This window comes from Phacochoerus africanus, chromosome 8 (genome assembly GCF_016906955.1).
Source record: "Phacochoerus africanus isolate WHEZ1 chromosome 8, ROS_Pafr_v1, whole genome shotgun sequence".
In the NCBI taxonomy this organism is placed as follows: domain Eukaryota; kingdom Metazoa; phylum Chordata; class Mammalia; order Artiodactyla; family Suidae; genus Phacochoerus; species Phacochoerus africanus.
The window spans coordinates 115,528,131-115,534,035 of record NC_062551.1 but is presented as its reverse complement, the minus strand read 5'-3'; the positions used below and the strand labels follow the sequence as shown (position 1 = coordinate 115,534,035).

The 5,905-nt window shown below is 40.1% G+C and overlaps 1 non-coding gene across 1 annotated transcript; it reads left to right on the top strand.

Moving 5' to 3' along the window:
* The first annotated feature begins 388 nt into the window (after positions 1-388).
* Positions 389-494, top strand: LOC125134712 (U6 spliceosomal RNA). The gene has a single exon (XR_007136726.1). It is a non-coding gene; the product is annotated as a U6 spliceosomal RNA (small nuclear RNA).
* The last annotated feature ends 5,411 nt before the right edge of the window (positions 495-5,905 follow it).

The following is a 5,905-nucleotide window of genomic DNA, read 5'->3' as shown; positions in this document are numbered from 1 at the left end:
AAAATAAAGTTGGATATTCTTATTTATTTTTTTGTCCTTTTGCCATTTCTTGGGCCACTCCTGCGGCATAAGGAGGTTCCCAGGCTAGGGGTCTAATCAGAGCTGTAGCTGCCAGCCTACGCTAGAGCCACAGCAACGCTGGATACGAGCCGCGCGTCTGCGACCTACACCACAGCTCACAGAAACGCCGGATCGATAACCCACTGAGCAAGGGCAGGGATCAAACCCACAACCTCATGGTTCCTAGTCAGATTCATTAACCACTGCGCCACGATGGGAACTCCAAAGTTGGATATTCTTAATATTAAGGGTCTCGATATTACACAGAAAATATGGTAGTAAATCATGTGCCCTAGATTCCTAATTCCACTAAAATATTAAAATAATCATGCTCGTTTCGGTAACACATATACTAAAATTGGAACGATACAAGAAGATTAGCATGGCCCCTGCGCAAGAATGGCATGCAAATTTGTGAAGCGTTCTGTATTTTTTTGGAATGGATAAGCAATGAAATCCTACTGTGTAGCACTGGGAACTATATCTAGTCACTTAAGATAGAGCATGATAATGTGAGAAAAAAGAATCTATACATGTATGTGTAACTGGGTCACCATGTTGTACAGCAGAAAATTGACAGAACACTGTAAACCAGCTATAATGAAAAAAAATTAAAATTATATAAAAAAAATTTAAAAAAGAATTCCGAATTGAGTATCTTAATAGATTGGAAAGAAATTCTTTTTTTGGCCCTGCCCACAGCATGTGGAATTTGCCAAAGCCATGGATCTAAACTGAGCTGTAGCAGTGACAACACCAAATTCTTAACTCCTAGGCCATGAGGGAACTCATGGAAACAAAGTGTTTAAAGCAAAATTTCTCTTTGGAAAAGAAATGAATTAATGGAAGGAAAATAACCAGATTTCAACTGATTGAAAGTTCAAAGGAAGGTAATATGATCCCCAGGTCAGAGACTTTAAAAAGGAAAAGGTGGAGTTCCCATCGTGGCTCAGTGTTCAACGAATCCGACTAGGAACCATGAAGTTGTGGGTTCGATCCCTGGCCTCGCTGAGTGGGTTAAGGATCCAGCGTTGCCATGAGCTGTGGTGTAGGTCAAAGACTCTGCTCGGATCCTGCGTTGCTGTGGCTCTAGCATAGGCTGGCGGTACAGCTCCGATTGGACCTGGTGCAGTGGTTAAGTGGTTAACCTTAACCTGGAAGGTTAAGTAAGAAGCAAACCATGTAGATTCGTAGGCCAAGTTAAAAATTGCTTTGTTTTGTGTGTGTGTGTATGTACATGTGTGTGTGTGTGTGTGTGAGAACAATGGAAGTTACTGGATATGTTAACCAGAAAAATGATGAGAAATTCAAGGATATATACTAAGGGGAACAAAAGCAGATTCAGGAAGACTGATAGCATTCCACAAACAGGGTGATATCTTTGGGTAGCAGTAAGACAGTGAATAGGAAGAAATGTAAAGAGATTTAAAGAGATATTCAGTAAATAAAATAAACAGGATTTGATAATGAATTGCATATGTCAGGTAAGGAAAAAGGAAGTGCTAAGGACGGCTTCCAGGCTTTTTTTAGCCTAAACAAGTGCTGGAAGCAACAATGATTCTAAGTTTTGTAACACAAAGAACTAAGTATGAGGAGAAGGTAAAGTGTGGTCTTAGCTATCACGAGTTTGAAATGTTTGGGAGACAAGTTCTGAGTAAAGAGTTGGATATATAGGTCCTACGGGATATATAGGAGACATGCAGATGAAAACTTGAGATTGGTTAACATGAAGATGGTACCTGAAACCTGTATGAATATGGTCACTGATGTACAATTAGGGATGAGAACCCTTGATCAGGGATAAAGAATACAGTGAGAAAGAGGAAGAGTAGGACTGAGCCCTGAAGAACTTTTTTTTTTTTGGTCTTTTTAGGGCTGCACGCTGCAGCATATGAAGGTTCCCGCGCTAGGGGTCTAATCAAGAGCTGTAGCTGCTGGCCTTCACCAGAGCCACAACAATGCCAGATTCGAGCCGCGTTTTGACCTACACCACAGCTCACAGCAATGCCAGATCATTAACCCACTGAGTGAGGCCAGGGATCGAACCCGAAACCTCACGGTTCCTAGTTGGATTCGTTTCAGCTGTGCCAAGACAGGACTTCCCTGAAGAACTCTTAACATTTAAATGCCTGGTCAAAGAAGATCAACCAGCAAAGGAGAGGAATCAAAGAACCAGAAGAGTCAAGTGCCACATATGCCTAGAAAAACAAGTATTTCAACACAACAAAACAAGTACTAACTAGTTGTGAGAAAGCTGTCAAGAAAATAAGAGATTTCTTAGCATTAGGTTCTAGGGATATAACCCTGACTTCCATTTTTTCTACTAAGAAAAACAGTATTTAACTAGAAAGAGTGGCATAAGCAGAGGAGAGACTGAAACTCAGGATAACATGAATAAAACTAAATAGCTGCCTCAGATGAACTTATATCTCTAGGTCCAGATAAACTGCACCCCAGGACGATAGGGATGAAAGTGACAACCCCATGACAATGACAACTGTTTGCTGAGAGCCTCCCACATTAAAGCATCACATGTGCTCTGCAGGTAACATGACAAGAACATAAAGGAGTTCCCACTGTGGTGCAGCACTTAAGGATCCAGCATTGTCTCTGCAGTGGCTTGGGTGGCTGCTGAGATGTGGGTTCAATCCCTGGCCCATCGAAGTGGATTAAGGATCCAGTGTTTTAACAATTGTGGCACAAGTCACAGCTGTGGCTTGTATTCAATTCTGGGCCTGGGAATTTCCACATGCTGCAGGTGTGGCTGATAAAGAAAAGAATATAGAATCTTGGAAAATGTCCAATAGAGTTATACAAAAACTAAGATTATGAAACACATCTTATCTTGATGAAAACTACATAAAGCTATACTTACAAATGCATAAAACATTCTGACATACATTAAAATTGTAATTACCTTAGATGACATGTTTATGGGTACGATCTTAGACGCTTGTTTTCCAAATATCTCTATTGGGCAGCTATATAATTTCCATAACTGAGAACACCCTCCCCATCCTCCCCAAACACTTTTTTTTTTTTTGCTTTTTAGGGCCGCACCTGCAGTATCCCAGACTAGAGGTCAAATCGGAGTTACATCTGCTGGCCTACACCACAGCCACAGCAATGCAAGAACTGAGCAGCATTTGTTACCTACACCACAGCTCATGGCAACACCAGATCCTTAACCCACTGAACAAGGCCAGGAATCAAACCCGAATCCCCATGGATCTTAGTCAGGTTCATTACAGCTGAGCCATAACGGAACTCCCTATCCCCTTTTTAACTTGAAACAATTTATTCTACCCAAGCCTGAAATTTTGAATAGCTCAAATTCAATAGGCATATGAAGGGGCCATGAGCAAAAGAATACAGGGAACTGGTAGATTTTGAGGAGAAACTCATGATTCTACAGTTGAGCAAAACACTGTGTTCACCTTCTGCTTCTGCTGCTCACTGGCTATTGTGATCATGAACAACTCATCCAAATTCTCCTTGAGCCTCTATAAAACAGAAACACTATGAACTACACGGTTCAATGACTAACACTGCCTTCAAACGTCTCCTCCCCAGTTTGACAAAATTCCTTCCTGGGCACCCAACTACTCTCAGAAAGACATAGAAAATACGTAATTTAACCTTTATCAAAAAAGTTTAGGCTTCCAGTTCATTTCATTCACACTGGATTGGCTTCTTCAAAAGACCTAAAGGGATCAGGAGAAAGATTTTTCTGAAGCATTAATTCAAGGTCCAAGGTGAATCCTTGGTAACTGTACTATAAACAAAAGCAAGGTCATTGACTAAAGAGAAAATAGATCTAGGAGAAAGAAATATTGAGCACAAAAAATGTCAATCAAGTTTTCCTTTAAACTAAATTGTCACTAATTTATTTAGTATTTGGGGAAGGGAGAGGGTGAATGCCTTGTCCTTGGGCATGAACACTAAGAAAAAGGTAAGTTAATGAGTGATTAGTAAAATATATCTACGTGGACCAAAGATTTATACTAAATCATACTCCAAGTAATACAAGACACACACACATATATATACACGTACATATAAATATTCACAAATGGGATGTAACTGATATTAAAAATAAAAATTTGGGGGAGTTCCCATTGTGGCTCAGTGGAAACGAATCTGACTAGTATCCGTAAGGACACAGGTTCGATCCCTGGCCTCACTCAGTGGGTTAAGTTTACGGTGTTGCCATGAGCTGTGGTGTAGTTTGCAGACTTGGCTTGGATCTGGTGTGGCTGTGGCGTAGGCCATCAGTTACAGCTCCTATTTGACCCCTAGCCTGAGAAATTCCATACGCCAAAGGTGTGGCCCTAAAAACAAAAAAGACACAAAAAAAATGTTTTAAATGAGGAACCAGAAAATAACACTGAAAAATACAAAATTCAAAACTAATGATACAAATGCACACAAGATTGGTAGGCAGCAGGTTCACTCAAATGCCCATCCCAAGTGAACTAACTTGGAAATCTTCAGGAAGTCTTTACCAAGAAGGGACTTAATAAAGTAAGCTACTTTAAAAGGGTTCCCTTGTGGTACAGGAATTAAGAATCTGGTTTTGTCACCACTGTGGCTCAGGTTGTTGCTGTAGCTCAAGAGGGAACTTCCGCATGCTGTGGGGTGCAGCCAAAAGTGAAAAAAGAAAAAAAGCATTTGAATATTAACATAACAATGTTCACATGTAAAAAGTATTGTTTTCAAATCAAAACATAATGCTAACACATAAAATACTTGCTTTTCTGCAGAATCCTTAAAGCACCTTTTTTGAAGTACCAAAAAAATTTAAAAAGCCACCCACTAGCACACATGGTGTTGCCATGAGTTGTGGTGTAGTTCACAGATATGGCTCAGATCCCACATTGCTGTGGCTGTGGTATAGGCCAGCAGCTGTAGCTCAGATTTGACCCCTAGCCTGGGAACTTCCATCTGCAGCAGGTACCACATTTTTGAAAGATAAAAAATCAAATCAAATAATCATCTCAACGCAGAAAAAAAATTCAACATCTATTAATGATAAAAACCCAACAAAGTGGGTACAGAGGGGATGTACCTCAACATAATAAAAGTTATTTATGACAAACCCACAGTTAACATCATACTCAACAGTGAAAAGATGCAAGCTTTTCCTCTAAGATCAGGAACAAGACAAGGATGCCTACTCTTGCCACCTGTATTCAACATAGAATTGGAAGTTCCAGCACAGCAATTAAGCAAGAAAAGGAAAAGGCATTCAAATTATAAGGGAAGAAGTGAAACTGTCACTGTTTGCAGATGACATGATACTATATACAGAAAATCCTAAAGACTCTACCAGAAAACTGTTAGAAATAAATTCAGTAAAGTTTCAGAATACAAAATTTTCCTATACAAAATACATAGAAATATGTGGTGTTAAAAAAAAATGTGGTGGAGTTCCCATAGTGGCTCAGTGGTACTACTATCCATGAGGACTACCCAACTACTATTCATGAGGACTAGGGTTCAATCCCTGGCCTCCCTCAGTAGGTTAAGGATCCGGCGTTGCCATGAGCTGTGGTGTAGGTCACAGATGCCGCTTAGATCTGACTGTGCTGTGGCTGTGGTGTGGGCCAGCAGCTGCAGCTCCATTTTGACCCCAAGCCCGTGAACTTGCATATGCCACAGATGCGGCCCTAAAAAGACAAAAAGTGTTTAACCAAGGAGGTAAAAGACCTACACAGTGAAAACTAAGACATGATTAAAGAAATTAAGAAGATAGAAATAAATGGATATTCTGTGGTTATCTACATGCAAGCACCATACCTCATACCATACATAAATTAACCTTAAATAACAAGTAGGCAATTTC